Below are 23234 nucleotides of genomic sequence, written 5' to 3'. Positions count from 1 at the left end.
AAGAAAGTCTGTGTAGGGCACCTGTGTTGAGTGCGCCTGACTACAGCCGACCCTTTATCGTCCAGACGGATGCCTGCGACACCGGAATTGGAGCTGTCTTGTCCCAGTTAGATGACAAAGGGAGAGAACATCCTATCATATTCATCAGTAGACAACTCAAGGGTAGAGAACTTAGGTGGGCTACTGTTGAAAAGGAATGTTTTAGTATAGTTTGGAGCCTTAGGCGTTTTAGGCCCTACCTTACGGGGTCCACCTTCAAGGTCCAAACAGATCATAAGCCCCTGAAGTGGCTTATGCAGATGAAGGGTGAGAATCCGAAATTGCTCAGGTGGTCGATTAGCCTACAAGGGCTAGACTTCACCATAGAGCACAGACCAGGGAAGAGTCACGATAATGCAGATGGCCTTTCCAGAAGGTATGTTGACCGTCTGGATGAGGGTGTCTATCCCGTGGGAGATTAGGCACCCTCCACCTCAGTCTGGGGGGGGCGACTGTGATGCCGGAAATGCATCTGAGGGACAGGGCCTCTGAATCCTTGTCCTTTTTCTGTTTTTACCGTGTGTTCTGTCATGTTTTCTGCCCAGGAGTCCATGAGGGACTCCTGGCAGTGCAGCTCTCTTTTGGTTTGGTGAACAGACCCATGGGATACCCTTATGGCACCCATGAGTAGGGGTACAACCCTGTGCCCCTAGTGTATGTTTTTGGGCACCTGTGGGTGGCCCACAGAGCAGGGTATGGGCTGGTGGCAGCTCCATGCTGAATTTGACAGGTGCTCTGGGTGTCCTCCATTTTGGGATACCCAGGCCCTGCCATTGGAATCAGTTGATTCCTGATAGGAAACAAGATGGCCCCTGTGGCCTCTTGCTTTCTATTGCCTGTTATCTTGTTTTTCCCAAAGTCCTGGGAAGCCCTGACTCTGTCCCTTCCCCCTGACTGGCTGTTGGGTGGAAGTTCCATATATGGTGTTGTTGTGAAGGCCCAGCTAGACTGACTGGAGCCTTCCCAGTGACTGTATGTTGTGGGTACCTCCTGTGGGTGGGACCTGGGTGAATGGAGTGTGTGACCAATATACACTCCTTGTTGTGGTTGTCTGGTTTCTGGCATGAGAGACAAAGACTGAGACAGCCCTGCCCGAAACTGGCCTGAATGCAGTGTGTAGTGTTGAATGGCTGGGTACTTGTCCCAATCCACATTCCTTGTTGTGAGTGTCTGAAAGGGAGGAGTGTGGCCTGAATGCACTGTGTGCCTGATTGGCTGACTGACTGCATGAATGCCCTTCTGTGTGATTGGCTGCTGTGTGTGTGCCAGCAGTGTGGATGAGAGACAGGATAGTATATCTGGGGACCTCTCACCACTGGAAATTGTTCAGAAGCATTCAGAAGCTGAGTCTCCACTCAAGAGTAACTGGATTTGCTGATCCTCGACGTCCAGCTGGAAGAAGAAGACTTGCTGTGGCATTTGCTTCGACGGAACTGAAGGTTGTCGAAATCGTCGAGGACTGACCCGAGAGAGGACCTGGTAAGGCGCCCTCTTCCCGTGCTCCGAGGGACCATCGAGCACCGCTGAATCTTCGCCGAAGCGCCCTGGAAGTCAGACCCTCGAAAGGCTGCCGACCCGAGACGGGACCGCCGAGGAGATCGAAGTGAAGCACCCGGACATCGACGCTGTCGAAGTCCATTGCCGTCGACCAGGGTTCGCAGGTCTGTGTAACCGCTGGAGGCCCGTCGAAGTTGTGTTGCCCAGCCGTGGGAACCACTTGACGCCGTGCCGCCGACGACCGGAGCCGTCCGCTCCTTGCCTAAGAACGTTTCAATCGAAGGACTCCCTCGACCGCATCGTCGACCGCTTATCCTGCCGGAGAAAGTCGAGGACGACCAACGCGCCGAGGAGAAACCTGCCGGTGGGTTTCCCGCCACCCAACGACCTCAAAGACTCGGACGACCCGACGCCCTTGCTGGGCTTCCGTCTCTACAATCTTTGCGGTCCAGAACTATTGTCATCGAGGTGCCCCGCACACCTCCGCCCTGCAGGACGCCGACGCCCCGACGCCGACGAGCACCGCTCGGACGAAGCTGCCGCCTCTTCGACATCGTTCTACCTCGTTCGTCGACGGACGTTCGACGCCCCGTGCCTCCCGCTTGAAAGGGAAGGCATTCAAGAAGGGCCGTCGATTCCCCGTCGCCGAACCCCGAGGTCTTCGACGTTTCTCTACGCCTCTCGACGATCCGTGACTCCTGCTTAAAAGGGGGTCATTCAAGAAGGATCTGTCGACGCCTCTTCGAAGAACTCGACTCCACCAGGTACATTGGGGGGGTAAAAACATTGTAGGAGAGAATAAGACTGTTGAACAATATATGGACTGGGCTTGTGTTATATCTCTTTATTTTACAGGTTGCCCAGGTGGGGGGATCTCCACACAGAACTGTGTCCAGTGGTAGGGGCCAGTATTCTGCCTATTGTTTCAACCCTCTGTTATCTCTCCTCTCTCTATTTGCTGGTTTCCTGCTTATTGATCTGCGTGCCATTGCTACAGTATTGTGAATGCACTGTTATGAGGTCTAATATTAGTGGTACCACTTTAGAATTGTAGATATTTATCATTATTGGTTTTCCTGAGCACAAAGTGCGTTGTTGTGATAAGTGTACATAACCCTTGAATATTAATTATATAAAGACTGTGTTTTCAGTAATACAGTGTGTGGACATTCCTTTGTGGGGGCTTGGGGATACACTGTACTTAAGAACCAGCCTGCATCACCTCCTGAGAAGCTAGGCCTTGATTGCTCGTCCATCGCTACCGTAATCGAGAATCTTGGCTGGGGTCTTCTGTGCCTCTCCTCTACCATATAGAGAGCGGAAGTACAGACCCCCCCACCGGTCTTGACAATCGCCACAAAAAAAAAAAAGAGGAAGATAAAAACCAACCTCAGAGCAGAAGCCCAATCCGAACAACAGGGAAAGAATCTGGGGCGACTAAAAAGAAAAACAAAACACACACGGGCTCCACGAACCAATCACCGAAGCAACTGAACAAGTCCCCAACTACGGCTGAAGATTTTTTGAGGGACAGAGCAATGATGGATATCTCTGTCTGTGAAGAGCCTGAGGAGGAGGTTGAATTAAAAACTAAGGAAATGAGCCAACAGACACCTATGGGGGCAGACCCCCAGAAATGTACCCAATATCACGAGACGACACGCAAACGCTCTACAAATGACTACCAAGATAAAAGCGTAAAACGGGAGAGCAAAGAAAAGACACAGGAAGTATATGTCAGAACCTCCCCGGACCAAAGAGCGGAAAGGCTTTCTGACAGACGAACTCAGCAACTACCAGCTCAACCCAAGAAAAGTTATCAGCAAGATCATTATGCAGGGCGAGAAAAGAAACGCCATTTCCACACAACCCTAGACGAGAGAAGGGGCCCAAGACACCACGCCGACCACACTCATCCAAGAAAGACCCAGTCTGAATCTGGACTCTCGACCATAATTCTGAAACTGGAACAAACAAGAGAAAATAAAGAGGACATAATCCTGAACAGAAGTACAGTCTTGAAAATCTTCAGACAACTTCGGTCAGTCCATCACCTGTCAACTGAGGACCTTACTTTAGTGGAACCATACCACTCGGGGGGTAAAGCAAAATGCTACTTACACATAAGAGCAAAGAAATACGGATTCCAACTTAAAATGGCTCAAGACTTATTAGCAGAGAAAGGTCTCTGGCTTACAGAGATTACACCCAAGAGAGCCCCGAACACACCTAAAACAATGCAAACAAGCAAGGAAAAGAAAATGCATTTTGTGTCTAGAACGGAATCACTCTATAGAGACAACAGGTTGCATTATGACAAAGAAGTCCCAGAGACATCAAAAGACAAATGGACACAAATGACAGCAGCGCTAAAAGCAGCGGAAAAAAGCAAAATCGAGGAAAAGAGAAAAGAAACAACAAGCTCAGAAAGTAACAACTCGGTGGACGACAGGACTTCAGAACAAGCAGACCACCTTAACAGCCCCTTAATGGGGGCGGAAAACCAGATTATGCCTTGGGTCACCCCGAAACCACTCGGGCGTGGTAACCAAAATCGCTCATTGCCACCTTGAACAAATAGCAACCAACAGCCTTGGGAGAAGGGGCAACAAAATCAACATCTCCAACGACTCTACCAGTGAATGAAAAATTGATTCAGATCGCCTCATGGAATACGTGTGGGTACAAGCACCTCATGACACACGGGGGTCCCGGATTTGGGTCAGTTCGATATAATCGGACTACAGGAACATTGGTTAATTGAGAAACCAGCGCTTGAGGGCTACGAGATCGCTTTTGCTCCAGCAAATAAGAACAGACTGGGGCGCCCGTCATCAGGACTCCTGGTGGCAATAAGAGTGGATAGTGGACTAAGCATCATAGAAACCATCATGTCCTCAAGCCACCACCAAGCGATCAGAATGTCTTGGACAACACACGAGAAACACTCGGCAAAAAAACAGCAAAATAAATTGGTATCATTAACATTTACTGGAATCCACAAGCAATTTCTGACAAGAAATTCCTAACAATACTGGAAACAGAAATTGACAGGATATATGCCGAAAAAAACATCTCTTATGTCATCATCTGCCGTGATCTAAACTTGAAACAGAAAAATGTAAGCCAACCTAATATACACAGGAAAAAAACGGCATTAGAATCGAGAGGAGAACAGTGGAATAACCTGATGTCTTCAAGAGGCTTCTACAACTTAGACCAGACTTTCCCCCTCCCCAGTAGACCACCAACTTGGGAGAGAGGTGACCTAAAAGGCACACTAGATTACATCTATGCCTCGGAGGCGATGTTGGCACCAGGTGATCACAACCTCCTAAGAGCCGCCTGGAGCTCGACAGTGGTCTGTAACCCAAAAATGAACTCAGAGATAGAGTCCAACGCCCAGGGCAACCGCCTAAAACTGACTGCAGCAAGAGTTGCAGATCTGCTGAGAAATTACAAATCGAAATCAAAAGTAACTGAACACGACCAAGCAGTTATTGATTATCGACCACTGCTGAGCCCCTATGAAGTACCCCTCCAGACAAGGTCTGGAAAGGCAGCATTAGGGCTCCACCCATACAATAAACAAATCGTGGCAAATCGGGAAAACCTGAGATAACTAAAACGCAAAGTAAAAAAGCATTTCTCACCTGAACTAGCAGCCCAAGTAACATTAGAGGAAAGAAGATACAAGGCTTGGATCAAAACTCACCGAATAAATCTCTATCAGAAAGACTCGGAAGAGATATTAAGAAATGGAGCAGGGAAAAACACCAGAGAATTCTGGTCACTCCTAAAAACAAAAACAGAACACAAAATCAATGAACCATCAAACTGTGTGAGTGAAGAAAAATGGTCAAAGCACTTCGAAGCTCTAGTCAGTAAACCAAAGGCTCCTGACGGTCCAGAAAATAGCCAGCAAGACAGCCCATGGGTGGATGTTTCCGATCAAGAAGACATCAGAGAGATAATCAGTAAACTGAAAGACTCAAGAGCACCAGGCCCGGACGGTGTCACTAACATGGACCTAAAAACCTTTCAGAAACAATGGACTCCTTTCATCAGTCTGGTATTCAAGCAATGTGAAAAATCAAGAGCCATACCAAGATCCTGGACATCTGCAAACGTGGTACCCATATACAAAAAAGGAGATAAGTCCGATCCCTGTAATTACCGGCCCATAGCTCTGCTTGATACAATTGGCAAAGTTTTCGGTATGCTTCTCTTAAAGAAATTCCAGTTATGGGCGACGGAGGCACCATGCAACGACCCATTCCAAGCAGGCTTAAAAAAAAAATCATCTACGACAATAAACATCATGCTCCTCAGCATAGTCAAAAGCAAAGCCATAGAGGAATCGATCACAGTCTTTGTAGCCTTCATCGACCTGACCCAGGCCTTCGATTGTGTGGATAGAGAGCTCCTATGGAAGAAACTGGACACCTGGAACTGTCCGCATACTATCCTGGCTCCGATCAAAGCGCTACATACAAGCACTTCTATAAGAGAGAAGTTAAACACAAAAGGCTTACTGTCGAGTGAAATTCCAACACGGAGGGGAGTTAAACAGGGCTGCCCCTTGGCGCCAGCCCTGTTTGTTGCATTCATGGGAGATTTTAAAGACACATGTGCCACGGTGAGAGTCTTCCCTCCGAAAATAGGGAGCACACCAATGCCACGTCTGACATATGCGGACGACATTGTCCTAATGGACTTGACGCAGATAGGACTGCAGAGACAATTAGACAGTCTGTCAGGCTACATGAAGCGCTCAAACTTGGAGGTAAACAAGGAAAAAACAAAAATCCTAATCTTAGGAAAAACAACAAAGAAACAAAGCACCTTCAAATGGATGATGGAAAAAGTCCCGATCGAGAAAATAGCAAAATTCAAATTTTTGGGAGTCGTCAGACAATTCACCCCAAGAAGTGAGCATGCAAGCCCATCTGTGGGCGAAAATGAGATCATTATCGACGCAAGCCAAAATTTTAGAGAAAAAATACGGAAGATTCTCTCTAATTCCAACCATCAAGTTTTACAAGGCGAAAATAGTTCCGGCACTTACATGCGGCATCGAGGAAATGCCTGAAATTCCTGATGCCTTTTGGCTAAGGCTAGAGGGCTACTTTTGGAAGACAGTTCTGAACCTACCCAAATCAATGGCAATGGCCGGAATAAGGAGGGAACTAGGTCTTACTTCGGTCAAAGCAACGGTGGATGCTAACAGCATTGCGCTTTACCGAAAAACCATCATCCCGCAACGCCTTCCGCTATATCAACTAATCAAAGAAGAAAGCAACACAGGAAAGTGCAAAATGCTTAAGAAATGGACAACAAAGATAAAGACCAAATTAGATCTAGTAGCCTGCACGGAAATGGACCTAATTGAAAATCCAATGAGAATCAAAAAGAAACTGGCTGATTTAGATTGGATAGCAACTCTGGAAAAGGCTTCGGAAAACAAACTCTTAAAACAGCTCCCACCGTACACATTAAAAAGGAACGAAACAGCTCAGTTCCTGAGAAGATTCCTGAGCAGACCCCTTCGCCATCTCTTCCTAAGAGCACGGTTGAATCTACTAGCCACAAACGAGATTCTCCACATCAGAGGCCAATCGGAAAACAACTTCTGTAGACTTTGCAAAAGATCAGACCAAATTGAAAACATGAGACACCTGCTCACAAGCTGTCAGGCTATGTCCAAAACACGCCTAGCATATCTAGGAGAAGTGCTAAGCTCGTTTACAGAGCCGGAAGAAGAGCAGTGGTGGCCGCGCCTAATTGGTGGAGGCAGGACATCTTAGACAATAGCAACAGCCAAGATACTGCAAACTGCGTTGTCAGAATGTAACCAGTTGACCAACAAACAAAATATTGGCCTCCGAAGTCCCACTAACGTAATTGTAAGAAGCTCCACAACCAAAGCAAGAGCCTTGTAAAATCTTAAATTAGATATAAACAAGTAAATAAAAAAATAATGAAAGTGTTGGTACTGTGTTATTTTCCTATTCTGCCTTTTCAAACAAATTATTGGAGTGCCATCTACGGTTATGCGCTCACCTCTGATTTGCTAAATAAGTGGTGTCTTAACCTAGACTTGTCGAATAATTAACTAGGGAGGTGTATATACTTATAGTGACTGTGTCTGAACTTGCTTGACATATTAGTGCCAGTGTATTTTTACAAGTGTGTTTTTAAATGCATAATTATATACTTTTATACCAAAGCTCTGGTCAGTGTTTGCTTGTGCTACTGTATTGTTAGCCCTAGTGTGTATACTCTACATACTGCCTAATTCTTCTTGAGAGAAGTCTGACTGCTCAGCCACAGCTACCAGGTAAATCTGGGTGGTGCAGACTGCTACCAATTGGGTTTACTGCTTACTCCTGTAGTCTTAAACTTTTTGCAGTGGTCTCTAAGGGAACTGCACAGGTTTCTACCTAACATAATATCGGTCAACGGTAATTATGCCCCGATAACGCCCAGCTCGTAATGAGGCCCAAAGACTTTAAAACTGACTGTTGACTCGACTAAGTCTTTCAAACCCCTACCTTGTCCAGATTTCTTTAGATCTATGGAGTCATTCTTCGAGTGGGAAGACCATGCTCCATTTGGGTATGAGTTTGGAACACCCAATGTCCCAGAGGAGAATGCTAAATCTTGTAGAGACACTAAAAGAGACCAGCAGTTGGGAGACATCCCCTTAAACTGACTTTTAGTACCCTGAGGTGACTGGATATTCAGATCCATTTTATAGGTCAGTAATTAGTGAAGTTTTAGAATATCTAGGGAGGTCAAAACCTGCTGCAATTGTCGAAACTGACGACCTCACTGATACTTTATATAGTGGACCAGTAAAGGAGGCTGTATTACCTTTTTACGCTGCCTAACAATGATGTTAATGGAAAATTGTCTGAAGCCAGATTCAATTCCTCCTGTTAATAAACTGCTGACAAAGAAGTACTGTCATGATGCCTACCCCCGGGGACCCAGACCAAGCCCAGCAACCCCGGAAGCAGGCATCAAATCATCCCAACCAAGCCCAACAACCCCTGCTAGGGGCTATTTGGGTGCAGTCCTGGCGCCTATGGCGCCAGGCTCATATGGAGAGTCAGTCCTGGCGCCATCGGCGCCAGGCTCATAGATTAAAACTTACCTGATGCAGACCATGCTGCAAACTTACCTGATGCAGACCATGCTGCAAGAGCTCCAAGCCAAAAGAGGCTTGGAAGGGACTACTTTACCTAGGGACTATTTTTTTACTCGGGTGGGGCTGGGGAGGAATGCTTACCTGGGACTACTTTGGAGGCTATTTAAACCAAGCCCGAAGAGCAGCACACGCTTCGCGTTATTCTGCATCCAGCAGCGTAACGCTCACCGTGCCTGCAAGTCTGCATCCAGTCTTCTGCCACGCCCACCTTGAGTTTGGAGCTCCTAGAAAAAGGGAGAAAGAAGGAGAAAAGGTTAGAACAAGAGCAATACCTTTGATCCTTACCTGAATTACCGATCCATCGCGTCTTCGAGCTGGAAGAAAGAAGTTATTTTATGCGCGTCACCTCGCCTGCTGCAGCGCCGCGCTGAACTCACCGGCCTTCGCAGCACCTTCACATTCCACCGCATCCTCCTGCATATTTCACCACACTCCGGCACCTAAGGAGAAGACAAGAACAGCAAGGTGAGCCAAGGGAACACACAGAGGAATATTAGTTACCCCCTCATAGACTTACCTGATTTTACCACCGGGGGTACTATTCCTCTTCACGGGTCGGCGCAGCTTCCACTGCATCTTCGCCGAACCCCGCCCCCTAAGGGGAAACAAAAGGACAGCAAGGTGAAACAAAGGAACTAACAAGGGGAACCCTCCTCACCACAATAGACTTACCTGATTTTACCGTCGGAGGCATTATTCCCCGAGACTTCATACTTTCTCTCAGCGCCTGAATAAGGGAGAAAGCAACAGGTTACATATTGACATTATTTTATCGAACTGTGTTGGATGATACAAATCCTTACCAGAATATTACCGGTTGCCACGAGGAACTCTTCACTAGGGTCAAGCTGCAACCTGCAAGGAATCGGACAAGAGTGAAAGTCAGGCATTTGAACTCTTACGAACTACATACTTACGGCGTCTTGCCGAGAATCTCGGAGTAAATATTGTTCTGGAACTCACCAATTCCTTCGAGCCAGTGAAGCAACTGGTTAATCTACGCGCCCCTGCGCTCAATGCAGGATGGAGAGCTCATCTTTTCAAACCATCAGGTGAGACTATAAGAGGGGACATCAAAGGTGATCAGTGGGGAGACCAACGGGGGTGGAGGGATTTACGCTCAACTCCACGGGTGGTTAATTCCCTTTATCCATTTGCAGAAGAATATTCCTACGGGCCAAGCAAACGAAGTTAGGTGGGCCAGTCCAGTCCGTCATCTCGGCCCTACGCGTCAGGTTGGTGGAGAACGCAGCTGTCCAGTTCAGATCGACGCCTCTGTGGGAGCCAGGTGAGCGTAACAAGTACAGGACAGCTTCTATATACCCTCCCTTCCTCAGCAGGCACCCTACACCAGAATGCCTTGTGGTACAGGTGGCAACAGTTTCTTCTAGGTCCTCAGCTTACCCTTCAACATCTGCTGACAAAGACGAAAGGAAGGTTGATTCATTCGGGGAAAGAAATTTCAGCACAGGAATCATGGTACTGAAATCGGCCAATGCTACAAGTGCCTTAGCGAAGTACACTCATGCCCTTTGGGGTGTGGCTGCTCTTGCAGCAGACCATATACGGGAGGGAGAAGAAATGGATGGGTTTTTAAGCCTACTCCAAGATGGAAAGGATGCCATGAGGCAATCTTTACAGTTTGGATACTGTGGATTCTGTAGGTAGATCTATGGCTGACAGTACGGTTTGGAGACACATGACATGGCTCAGGAGGTCAGGTTTTTCGGTGGATGTCCAAGCACGTTTGCTGGACATGCCCTTCGATGGAACTTCCCTTTTTGCTGAAAAAATTGGAGAAGCTGCAGGCGTCAAGGGCAGCAGCTAAATCTTTAGGGGCAGCAATCAGACAACCAGTGCAACCCTCAGGACAAGGCTGGATAGGACCCCCTTGTTGTTTCTATTATTCTATCTCTAGAGGAAGAGGACAGTTTTCACAAAAAGGTCAGAGAAGGGCTCCTCGTGGAGCCAGAGGCAGAGGGGATAGAACTCCCAGAGCAACTGATGCTAAGCTACCCTCAGCTGCAACTGCAACAGCAAAATGACTGTCACCCACAAGTCTGTGGTAGGAGGCAGATTGTTGCAACAACTCTGTTTCCTAAGCCCCAAGAAGCTGGAGGAGTGCGACCCTACTTGGACTTGAGATGCTGGAACAAGTTCCTCAGGAAGGACAAGTTCATGGTGGTAACTCTTTCATAGATCCTTCGGGCCCTTCGACTCCAGGATTGGTTGGTGTCATTGAACCTTCAGGATGCTTACTTTCAGGTGCCCATACATCAGAAGAACAGAAAGTACCTGAGGTTTGCAGTTGGCGGTTCTCATTATCAGTTTCGGGTTCTGCCATTCGAGCTCACCTCTGCCCCTCAGGTCTTCACCAAGCTTATGGCAGTGGTGGCAGCAAGCCTAGGGAAGGAGGGGATTCACATCTTCCCCTACCTGGATGACTGGTTAATCAGGGCTTGTTCTGCAAAACGGTCTCGGAGTCATCTCAATCGCCCCTGCTACTTCCTCCACGAGCTGGGCTTCTCCATGAACTTCAGTAAGTCCCACTTGACACCTTCTCAGAAGCTTCAATCAATCTGGATTCAGCCTCAGGAAAAGCTTGGTCACCCGAGTTGAGGGCTCATCCTCTCTTGCAGATGGTCCAAAAATGTCAGAGTGCCCAGCCTTCGACTTCCTAAGATTCCTCAACCACATGGCATCCTGAATTTTCCTAGTGCCAGGAGCCTGTCTGGGAATGAGATCCCTTCAGTAGGCTCTCAGATCCCAGCGGTCTAAATTCTCCAGCTGATTGACGGACCTTCTTCAGGTCCCGACCAAGGTCGCTCAGGATCTACTGTGGTGGGCCAGCCGAGAGAATGTGATGCGGGAAGAACCCTTTCGGCAACCATGGCCGAAGATGACAATTGTGACAGATGCTTCCCTTACAGGATGGGGAGCGCACATGTAAGATCTTTCAGTAAGCAGACACTGGTCTAAGTCGGAGTCCAGACTCCATATCAACCGGGCCAGCTGAGGGCAATCAGACTAGCGCTGATGGCCTTCCTGCCATCAATATGGGATAGAAGTGTCCTGATAGTGATGGACAACACAGCGGTCATGCACTACCTCAACAAGAGAGGGTCTGTTGGGTCACTGCCCCTGTGCAGTGAGGTAATGCAGGTCTGGTTCTGGGTACTGAGAGAGGGAATCACTCTTCTGGCAGTTCATCTTGCTGGAGAAGAAAACACGGCGGCGGACGCTCTCAGCAGACAGAGTATGATCTCCCACGAGTTAGAGCTAGCTCAGGAAGTCCTTCTGGAGATCTTCACCCTTTGGGGAACCCCTCAAGCGAATCTAATCGGAAACCAGTGTCAACAGGAAGTGTGAGCAGTTCTGCTACAGGGAATTTCCCACAAGAAGATCTCTAGAGGTGCGTTCGTAGTGGACTGGGAATTTCCCATGCTGTATGCATTTCCTCCAGTCCCCATCATTCCTCACATAATAAGGAGGTTGAGGAAGTTTGGGAAGACCATGATCCTGATTGCTCCGGATTGGGCCAGGAGAACGTGGTACCCAGACCTTCTAGAGATGGCTATCTGCCCTCCAATTCGTCTTCCCCAAAGAGAGGACCTACTCTCCCAAGCGGGAGGTCACATTCTTCACCCAGAAAATCGGACTTTCAACCTTCACGCCTGGTTTCTGTGAGGGTGAGATACAAAGATTGGGACCTTTCGGAAGAGTTGATGGAGGTGTTGCTTTCGGCACAAAGACCAGCAACTAAATCCCTAGACTGGTAATACAGGGAAAAGGAAGTTGATCCTTTCACTTGTAAACTTCCCATTCTCCTATCTTTCTTTCTTCACTTGACCCTCTCAGGGTTGCAAGTGGCCATAAGAAGGTGTCATTGTCAATTTTTTATTGATCTCCTGAAGATGGATCGTACTTTAAGGTGCTGATTGTAATACAATTTCTTAAGGGTCTAACAAATGTGTTCCCGCCTATCCCTTTTATCGTGCCAACATGGGACTTGAACTTAGTATTGAAATGTCTCATGGGAGCTCCTTTCGAGCCCTTACATTCGTGCCCGTTGAGGATGCTTACAATAAAAACTGCCTTATTGGTAGCCATCACGTCCGCCCGCAGGGTAAGCGAGCTACAGACGCTGTCTTCAAAGCCTCCTTTCACGTCCTTTTTCAAGAACAAAGTAGTTTTAAGAGTTTGCACAGCTTTTCTTCCGAAAGTAGTGTTGGAGTTTCATCTTTTACCACGTATAGTCTTACCAACTTTTTATCCTCCTCCTCCTCACCCATCAAAAGAGGAGGAGAGACTCCATTGTCTGGACCCCAGAAGGGTATTAAGTTACTATATTTCTTGTATTTCGGTTGTTTGATCGAAGTGTAAACATTCACGGCAGATTTGACCGTAGCCAATTTCGCCGCAAATCTGGTTTTCACTTTGGCAAAACAACCCAAGTCATGCCATACTCCTAACCCCTGACCCCCTTGCCCAATTTACCTTTTTTATCCCTGCCGCCTCCACCGCTCCTCCTGCACCCCTGCAGCGTCGGATCCGTCCCTCTAATGCGGGTCCCTTTTTTTTTATCTTTAAGCTGTCGGTGTGGGGGACACCCCTGCAACCCCTGCTGATGTTATAGTGAAAAGGGTGTGGGCTACACCCACGCAGTCCCCGCTCCCCTTGTTCACTATAATGGCGTTCGAAAAGGGAGATTTGATCGCAATGATTGTATTCGATCAAATCTTCAATCAAATCTCTCATTTGAACAATTTTTTTCAGTCAACTTGGTTAATACCTATTTCACGGAACAGCAAATGTTTGTCAGGACGACCACTTTTCGTTGGATACGCTGGACAAAGATTAGGCTCAGCGGTTACAAAACAAACAATTTCTAGATGGATTGTCATGTGTATAACAGAATGCTACTCTCTGGCACGAAAGGATTCGCCAGACAGTTTGATGGCGCATTCCACTAGAGGGGTGGCTGCTTCCTCTACTCTAGAAAGAGGAGAGCCAGTGCAGAACACCTGTAGAGTGGCAACCTGGTTGTCCCTTCACATTTTCAGCAGATTTTACTGCATAGACTCTTTATCAGGAGGGGAGGCCAAATTTGGCAAAGCCGTCCTTCATAACATGAATAGATAGAAATTATTAGCATCCTACTGCTTACACAAACTGCTATGGGAATGTATCAAAGATGAGGAATACGTGGGAGGACACAATCCATTCGAAGATCAAGTTACTTACCCATGGTAACGTTCTTTCGACTGGATGTTCCTCCCATGTATTCCTCATCTTGCTTGCTTAGAATTTTTGTGTTTTACATCTTCCTTTCTCTCAACGTCATGAACGTCTCCTCATATGGCAAAGCATGCAAATTAAAGGGGAAAAAATAGAACTGAGGTAACGGTCGCCGCGCGTGTTTCATATACCAGCCATGACTTGACGATGCTCAATCCTATGAAAAACATTTGCCGAAACAAGCTGCTAGCAGACTTGGATATATCAAAGATGAGGAATACATGGGAGGAACATCAAGTCGAAAGAACGTTACCACGGTTAAGTAACTTGTTTTTCTGTGGTGTTCAGCAAGATCTTCCTCTCTCCAGTCCCTTTCCCTTTGCATTCCCCATTCCTTCGATTCTCTAGCCATCTGCTCTTTATCTCTTCTAATTTTTTACCCATCAGCAAATCCTTCTCCATGAATCCACTCCTAAATCATTTGTTCACTTTCTCTTGGCTACAGCCTTTTTTTTTTTTTACCAAACCCTTTTCCCCCTTCTACCTCCTCCTCTACTCATGCCAAATGTAAACATATACACCCACAAAACGAGTTTAGGGGTAGTGTGTATACTGCTTGGTCTTATATTCAGGATGGCCAGTCTAAGAAGTAAAATACAACAACTCAACTGCCTTGCTGCTGTCCGGCCTACTGGGTTGTTGAACACTGATTTCAGTTGTTTGTGCGTGTACCTTCAGGGGCTCAGGCCTGAGTGTGGCCTGGGCCTTGGAGGAAGTCCAGCATCTTCAAGCCCTGGAAAGGTGCTAGTGCTACAGTTTCAATTCTTGCAAATTGTATGCCCATAAAAACATTGCTAGGCTTGCAGGAAAGCAGCTGCACAATGCATGCACAAGCACTCGGACTGAGCAAAGAAATGAAAAGGCCTGCTTCAAATTTTTGTGTTTGGTGCTGGGGTTGCACAATATGCCATCTTTTTCCCCTCACCCCAAACACCCCTTCACCTCCTCTTCATAGATATGTCACTGCAAGAAAGATTGTGTAAACAAACTCCACAGTGAATTGATTTATTAACACAGTTTGACATTGGAAACAAGTGCAGGACAGCCCCTTCTTTCATACACTGGTGCCTTCTGCTGAGTTTGTCATAGACGAGCGCCTAGTTGGCCTAGTGGTAGCACCGGCCCTGCATAGATATGGCAATTATAAAATATGTTATCATTTTGAATGATGCACTGTTTGCCGTCATATCATTGTATCTCATCCTCGTTAATGGGGTCCAACCGCTTGAACTTAAACATCAAAGATTTACATTGTAAGTTGTTCTGATCTTGATGGTCGTGCCGATTACTGAATACCTCCGTCCCAAAGTACCACACAGACAGAATGACCAAATGGTTTCTGGCGCTTTTAACTGTTAGTTGTAGTCATATGATGCAAAAACGCGGCACCGTGGGAAAATCACGTGATGGCAGAGGATGAACGTGATTGGCAGCAACTCACCACACATGACGCGTGAATCGCTGTGTACCTCGGCGGTGCTGCAAGGCATGCGAGAGTTTCCACGGGTGTTGCCAGGACAATGAAGGTCGGAAAACACCTGGAAAACCAGTCATCTTTCTCCACTGTCGAGCAGAAGGTCGCGTTCTTGTGCCCCGATGTGATGTGCCAGGTAAATGCGGCCTGATCATGGGTTGCCTAGTGGGTTGCCTATTATTGGGCAAACTGGGAGACGTGACATAAGTGCCCTGTATCCTTACATATTAGTCGTTTTGAACTTTAGTTTTCAACAGGTGTTGGTGAGAGGTGGTACTGCAGGGTTGTCTGCTGGCTTTGTTGATGTGGTTGCCTTGCTAGTCCTGGGTTCAAGGTTGACCATAGTTTGTTGTCATAAAACCTCTTATCTGTGTTCAGAAGACTGTCTTTTAGTTTAAGCATCTTCAATTAGTTGAGCTCCCATGTTCTTCTGTGCGTGATATTCAAGAGGTAACCTTTCAAAACCGTTACTGACAGGTCCTGATGTGTGTGCTCACTCTGTGTAAAGTGGTGGTCCACTAGTGTTTCTGTTTTGTGGTTCAAGATGGTGTACCTATGTGGGTTCTCCTTTCATGCAGCTGCTGGCCGGTCTCATCCAAATACTTTCTTACAGGTATCTCTTGCATTGGATAATGTACACAATATTGGACAATCTGCAGTTGTACGTCCCTTGTACTTTTGTTATGTGGTTCTGTGGGTTTGTTATGGCAGGTTCAGCGCAGATGTGTTGGCACGGTTTGCAGCTCCTAGCTTTGTTCGGGTATGTTCCCTGACTTCTTTGTTCTTGATCAGTGGGATTGCACTTATGGTCATAGATCATGCAAGGTTTCTCAGTTGCTTGTATATAATTAAGGGAGTTTCTTTAAAAATGTCTCTCAGCTCATCATCCCTGCTAAATGTTGGTTGTAGGTCCCTAGTTAGTAATCTTATTCAGTTGTCTTAGTGCTGAATGATAGGTGACAACCAAGGGTATTTGTTTTCTATTTTCACTGTCTCTGTATTGTAGCCAGTTGTCCCTGGGTACTTTCAATGCGTCAATTTGCCCGGCTGAGTGACTTTCAATGCGTCAATTTGCCTGGCTGAGTGACTGTTTTCCAAGAAAGATGTGCTGAGTGTGACGAGTTGACTGTTCTTTGTCTTCCTATTGGAGCAGGTGCGTTAGTACTGGATGGCTAGCTATAGATAGCAGATAATTTTGTGTGACTTGAATGGAAACTTGCCCTGTGCGGGTAAGTATTCTTGTCCATGTGTTCCTTATATAAAGTCATTTCTAGGTGGCCTTTCCTTACAACAGAGATAGCTGTATTCAGGATGTGTATGCTCTTCTTGGAATATTCCACAGTTAACGTAAAGCAGAAATGGAAGCCGTTTAGTGATTAAAGAATTAAATAAGAGAATCATTGACTTCTATCCAAATCATGAAGATGTCACTTTGTTGCATGTATGTTAGTGGTTTCTAGCAATGTTGTTGTAGGAACTTTTGTTCAAGGTCTGCCATGAAAAGGTTACCATACTGAGGTGCCATTATTGTGCCTGTGGCGGTAAAGCTCTGTTGTGGAAAGCAATACATTTTGTGTTTGAGTATGAATCTCATGAGATTTGTGATGGCCATGATTGGGGTGTCTATCTTGTTGTTCACCTTCTTTGCAGGAATCTCTACCATGCATCACATGGGATTTTGAAATGGAGTGAGGTGACATCCAAAGTGGTCAGGAATGCACCTCATGATACATGTCCTACCTCTTGAATCTCCCTGAGGGAGTGTGTTGCGTCCTGTTCAAACCTTTATGTGTCCATCACCAGAGTTTTTAACATGGATGCAGTATATCCTGATATCGTTAATGTATTTGCTCCAGAGATGACCAGGCAGCCTATGTTTTCTGGTTTGATCTTTAGGTGCATATAGAAGGAGATCTTAATATTGTTTACTTTGTTCCCAACTTCCTTCATCAGGCATGGCTGAAGAGGCTTAGACTGACAGAAATCAATCCTCTTCCGGTAGTTTTATCCTGATTTTGTTTCTATCTTACTGCCATTCCATTTTAATCTGTTTTAACACTGGTATACTTATTGAGCTGTCTGAATTGTGTGTGGTTTAACTGTTTTCATTCTGGTTTATGTAAAGTTCTGGCTGAAATCTGCGTGTTTTACAAGATGAAATTTGTATTGGTATTCTGATGTGTGCTTTTATGGATTTTATACAGAATAAAGCTGATGACTGAGTGATATAGAATATATCAGGAGCTTGAATATACGGCATCAGATGTTGAAGTGTTTTCAATAAAACATGCAATGGACTTGATGAATTTTTTTCCAGTGCTGTATTCCATAGTGGGGTCATCAATATGTTGCTAGTAATAATTTGTATCAAAGAAGTTTCTGTATGTTTTCCTTTTTTATGTCTGTGTATCCATGACCACAACAGTGCCACCTTTGTCAGCTGGTTTATATATGATTTCCTTATTTGCTTGGATTGTTTTTATTGCCCTTCTCTATTGTGGGGGTGGAGGGTGTGAGATAATGTTTAGTCATGTGTTGTTTGTTGAGTATGTCAAATCTTACTTGTTTTCTGAAATAGTCAAAGCCTGCTTCAAATGTTGGGCCCTGACCATATGAGGTATCCAGTTCAAGCATTTATTTGTGCCTTATTCTGGGGAAGCCCTTTTTTCATTGTTCTGCACATGAAATTATTCATTTAGATGTAAGTGTCATGTGTAGTATTACATTTCCCCACAAATTTAAATGTGTTATTGTCCCATGCTTTGGCAGAAGGTAAGTTCCTTGAGACAACAGAACAAACAGCATTTGCAGGTTCATGCCCAGAGAGGTTTATAACTGACGGTTGGTAGTAAGGTCTCCCATTGGATCTTCAGTGTTGATCCTAGTTGTTGTGCCTTTCCTCTCTCTCTGCTGGTTTGCCTCTGCCGGCAGTATTTTTCAGAATCCTGGGGGCTGAATGTCAAGAGTGCTGCTCTTCCTGCAGGCGGCGCTGGATAGCAACTCTTATTCTGAGGCTTCTTGTCGGTTTCTTGTTTGGATGTGTTGTCACTAGGAGAAACTTAAAAACACTGGCAAGCATCTTGTCGAGGAGGTCTGCTCAGAAATAGACTGGCACTGGGGGGTACACAAAATAGGCCCTCTCAACTGCCACCATCCTCCTTAGGCAAAGGGCAGGGTCTGGATTACTCTCTGTTAAGCTTCACACCCCTGGCTGAGTGGGGTTCCCATGCCTTCTTGACAAGTCCAGAGCACTGGCCTTGACACACACCTCCCCTTTTCCTCTACTTGCCATTTCTCTCCATGGTCTCTGACTGACTCATCACCCCACCCATGTAAGGAGTCTTTTTTATCTATGAACCTACCCATGACATTGACCGACAAGTGGAAAATCTGTGCTTTGGAAATCTTTCCTCAGGCAACCCAGACATGACTATCATTGGCATAGGGAACTCTTGGTGTAGGATGCTAAGTGTGACTGTTTCTTGATTTCTTGAGGGTATAGGTCTATTTTTCCATGGAACCATATGATTTGAGTTAGGTCCGCTGGATGTATGTTCTCTATTGCGATCATATCTGCAACAGATGGCAGTGTTCTTATTACCCAAGTCCAGCAGGGCTTTGTCAGGGTGACTTTGGATTTTAACTGGCAGATGTAATTTACAGACATTTCTCCCATAGTACCCATAGCCCAGACCCCTGATAGAGACCCTGCTCCTTGTTATGATACAGGTCTGCATGGTATTCTGGATCAGCTATTTCCTCTGCCCACTGTGGTTGTTTTTCTGCCTCTAAGGGAAAGCTTAGCACAATATGGAGAAGTATAATTTCTTTAGGCTCTTCCTGGTTTTCGACAGACAGAATCTGGCCAGATGCCCAGGCTTCCTGCAAGCATAATATTTAGTGATCGCTGGACGGTGTAACGGTTCAGGTTTTTACCAGTCAGGTGGAGTCTCAGGGACTGGATGGCTAGAGATGGGGTTTCCTGTCCCATCAATTTGAGGTTGCTTGGTTTTTTCAGTCCCCCACTAGCCTTTGTAGCATACATGGCTCTTCAATGGGCATTAGCTGTTTCTAAGGCTTCTTCTAACGTAGGCTCATGTAACGGCCAGATCCCCTTCTGAAGATATGGCGGTAGTGAATCTATAAACTGGTTAAGGATGAGCATGCCCTTCACTTCTTCATAGGTCTTGTCCACCAACCATTTGTTGAGTAATTCTATTACTCTATATGGCATTTGTCGAAGGGTCTCTTCTTGTCTTAACCGTAGGTGTCTCAGGCAGAAATGGTAATGTTCCCTATACTGTCCCAGTCTTTCCAGGATGCCTCTTTTCAAGTCTTCGTATGCAGTTCTCCCATCTGGATTGAGGGCTTGAAAGCCTTGCTGTGCTTCTCTTGTAATAGGGTTATGTATCGAGCCCAATAATCCTGGTGCCATCCTGCGATTTCTGCAACTCTTTCAAAATTGATGGAGAAAGCAGCGTGGTCCTCTCCTGTAGCGAGATTTTGTAGTACTGCTGGGGTATTGCGGATTGCTGTCTTCTCTCCGCGATGATGTCCTGTGTAGCAGTGATTGTTTCCTGGTGGTGACAACTGATGGCCAATTGGCTCTCTACCAGGGTTCTTAGCAGATCTTCCATCAAGATAGGGTCTTTATCAGGCCTGGAAGACACTTACCCCTTGTCTTCCTCATCCAAACTTATAGGGTTCCTCCACTATTGGAAAGCAGCGCTAGATAGGATGACTCGTAGCTCGCTTCCACTGCCTTGGGCCTTTCTCCACTGACTAGTTTTTTCTCGGGCTCCGCTTATATGATCGAGTAGACTTCTCTTGACCTTGTATGCCAGGATGATAGGTACTTCCTGTTTGTAGTCTCTGCAAGGTCTGAGTCAGCAGATTTGCAAGAATACCTGCCTTCATCCGGAACTGGATTTAAAGTTAGGAATTCTAGTTCTACCCCTATTTCCCAAATTTCTCAGTGAAGGGGTTCAGTGCTGGTGCTTAAGCAGGAATCCTCTGTCTCTGATCTCTTTTCCATTTTCTCAGCAACATATGCAGCCTCTATATTGGGGCCTGAGGATCCCGCAATGACACCATGTGTCACAGATGGTACAGGAATTACTCCAAACTCCATAGATGGTTCAAGAGTATTTATTGAAATTTTTGTGGCCCTAGGGCCATCCCTCTCTCTACCATCGTTTTTTAGTGTCTCCTTCCAGACACAGGCATCCTTGACCCCAGTTTAGTAGATATAGAAGATTTTACCCTACTGTCTAATTCTGCCTTATACTAGATGTGAAGACCTAATGGCAGAATGCCTTCACCCAGTCACCCATTAAATTCCCTTTTCACCCATTAAACTCCCTTGGGACTTTTTTTATTTTCATTAAAATTTTTATTGCCATTTTGGTCAAACATAACCTTTTTGGACACCATGCGCTTTTGGAGTCTCGCATTAGGAATTTCATCACGTGGTCCCAGTCCATGCGGAATTTCTGGTGGTCTCCTAGGAGCGAGTATGAAATCCATTCCATAGTCACAAAGTCCTATACCTTGCCTGTCCATTCATGGTCCGTGGGTGCGGTTTTAGTCTTCCACTTCTGGGCTTAATAGGGCCCCTTCCAAAACCATAATCACATACACTTTATGTTGGGCCTTTGTGTGTAGATTTTCCAGCTCGCCCCCCAAGCCCAGGATAAACAGGCCCATGTTAGCCCCAAGGGTCACCCCCAGTGTTTCAGCCACGGCCCCCTGTATCATTTGCCAGTACTGTTTAAGCTTTGGGGATTGCCACCATATGTGCCTCCAGCTCCCTTCCCCTCCACATTCCCTCCAGCATAGCGTGGAGCGTGAGAATGTTGCCATCTTGACAGGGGTCATATGCCATCGGTACATCAGTTTCATCCACAATTCCTGTATTTGTAGTGATTTAGCTAATTTGGGGATGTTGGTCCATAATTCCCTCCATTGGGCCTCCTCATTGGGTTCTTCCCCTCCTTTTCCCTGGTCGATGCTCCTTAACTTTGGGGTTTACCAGGCAGTGTCTTAGCTGAACATACGGATACCTATCCTGCTCCTCCACCCTGAAGTCTGTTTTAAACTGGGAGAAGGATTTTATTTCCCCTCCCTCGAACATATGCCGGGTTTTGTGGGACCCCCCTTTTGCCATTTACGGTAGCCATGACCGGGGAGTCCTGGTGTGAATTGTGGGTTCCTGAAAATCGGGATGAGAGTCGAGGGGAAGGAAGCCACCGTATCCCATGTGTTAGCCACTAGGGTCTCAATTTCGCTCCTATACATATTGGGGGGTCTGTCTTCCCTGGGTAGCCAGAGGACGTCTCCCAGATGATCCCCTACTACTGCTCTGTCCATATCTATCAATTCTTTCCCTCGATTGTCCCTAAACCAATCCCTGATAACTTTGAGCTGTGCTGCATAGTAATATGCCTTGAGGTCTGGTTCCCCCATTCCTCCCCTATTCCTTGGCAGCTTCATCACTACGCCCAATATTCTTGGCTTTTTGTGGGCCCAGATGAATGTATTAGTTATACTCCGGATGGCTTTGAAGTATGACATTGGGATTTTTACGGGGAGGGCCATGAAGGTGTATAATAGCTTTGGTAGGATGGACATTTTCAAGACTTTGATTCTTCCCATCCAGGAGATTGCCAGTCGACCCCAGTTGGCTGGCATAGTTTTGAAGGTGTCTAATAATGGGGTTTAGGTGGCTGCAAATAGTTGGTCTACTGTTTTGGTGATTCTTACTCCCAGGTTTTTTAAGTTGTTAGATGCCTAGGTGTGCGGGAATGCCCTTTTCAGTTCCTTTTCCCAGTCCTGAGAAACGGTGAGATTCAGGATCTCTGATTTATTTCTGTTTATTTGCATTCCTGCTACCTCGCGGAAGAGGGCCAGTGTCTCGTCTATGGCTCTGAGTGATTTCTCTGGGTTTGTTACTATTAACAACATGTCATCTGCGAATGCTGCGACTTTATGTTCCTTCCGTCCTAACGGGATTCCTTCTATTTCCTTTGTGTCTCTTATTTTATTAGCAGTGGTTCTAAGTGCAGTGCATAGAGGAGTGGGGACAATGGGCATCCCTGTTTAGTTCCTCTCGACACCTTTACCGGAGCCGAGAGGTACCCGTTGACCAGGAGGCACAGGGAGGGGTTGCGATAGTTAGCAGAACCTTTTGCTAAGAAGGCCCCCCCAAAGCCCATTTTGCTCATGATGTGCAGTAGAAACCGCCACTCCACCCTATCAAACGCTTTCTCTGCGTCCAGAGTGACTAGCAGAGCGGGAGTACAGGCTTTGCTGACTTTTCCGATCAGGTGGGTGATGCTTCGGGTGTTAACGTGTGTCTGCCTGCCTTTAATAAACCCTGACTGGTCAGTGTCCACCAGTTGCAGCATAAGGTGTTCCAATCTGTTCGCTTCAGTGTTGATTAGCGCAATTGGTCTGTAAGAACCGCATAAAGTGGCTTGGGAACAAGGACCACTTTCGCTTCTTCCATAGTGGGAGATTTCCCTTCCCCCCATCTCCAAAGTAGTTGAAAAGGGTAGTTAGGCGAGGAGCCAGCTGGTCTTTGAGAATCTGTAGAAATCAGTGGTAAAGCCGTTGGGGCCTGGGGCCTTATTGGTTGGGAGTGACAAAATAGCTTTCTTCACCTCTTCAAGTGAAATGGGTTTCTCCAGATCCGCCCTTTCCTGGGCCGGTAAT

At 46.4% G+C, this 23234-nt stretch overlaps 1 protein-coding gene across 4 annotated transcripts in view; it reads left to right on the top strand.

Annotated features, from left to right (window-relative positions):
• ITGAL (integrin subunit alpha L) overlaps nucleotides 1–23234 on the top strand; it is a 1445000-nt gene that overhangs the window by 921106 nt on the left and 500660 nt on the right. The gene's annotated exons all lie outside the window — the stretch shown is intronic.

The sequence above is a fragment of the Ambystoma mexicanum genome, chromosome 3p (assembly GCF_040938575.1).
Source record: "Ambystoma mexicanum isolate Mex_15411 chromosome 3p, UKY_AmexF1_1, whole genome shotgun sequence".
In the NCBI taxonomy this organism is placed as follows: Eukaryota; Metazoa; Chordata; class Amphibia; order Caudata; family Ambystomatidae; genus Ambystoma; species Ambystoma mexicanum.
The sequence above is the reverse complement of the archived record's forward strand: the minus strand, read 5'-3'. Positions and strand labels throughout refer to the sequence as shown.